This window comes from Nannospalax galili, unplaced genomic scaffold (assembly GCF_000622305.1).
Source record: "Nannospalax galili isolate Female #2095 unplaced genomic scaffold, S.galili_v1.0 C47688691, whole genome shotgun sequence".
NCBI classification, from domain to species: Eukaryota; Metazoa; Chordata; class Mammalia; order Rodentia; family Spalacidae; genus Nannospalax; species Nannospalax galili.
Genome location: NW_008451231.1, coordinates 177 through 564, shown reverse-complemented (window position 1 = coordinate 564; position 388 = coordinate 177). Strand labels below are relative to the sequence as shown.

At 38.7% G+C, this 388-nt stretch overlaps 1 pseudogene; it reads right to left on the bottom strand.

Annotated features, from left to right (window-relative positions):
• On the bottom strand, positions 1-83 carry LOC115069083 (annotated as a pseudogene; the record flags this gene model as incomplete).
• Positions 84-388: the final 305 nt, after the last annotated feature.

Here is a 388-nt window from a genome sequence, read left to right as displayed (position 1 = left end):
TTGCATGTCATCCTTGCGCAGGGGCCATGCTAATCTTCTCTGTATCGTTCCGGTTTTAGTATATGTGCTGCCGAAGCGAGCACACATTCAACCTTTTTAATGAGAGTTCAGGGGATTAAACTTGGGTCACCAGGCTTGGACAGGAAGCACTTTGATCTACTGAACCGTCTCCCCAGTCCCACTTTGCTGCTTTTTAAATTTTTTCTTCCTCAAAATTCAACTTTTATCTTAGCTTATCCGAAGATTTCCCTAGAAACAAACTCATCTGAGTTCTGTTTGTTCATGTATATGTGCTATTTCTGTGTGTAGACCTATATCTTTTCTGTCATATAAATGCATTATATGTAATCATTACATATAAATGATAGACACACATACAGATGTGTCT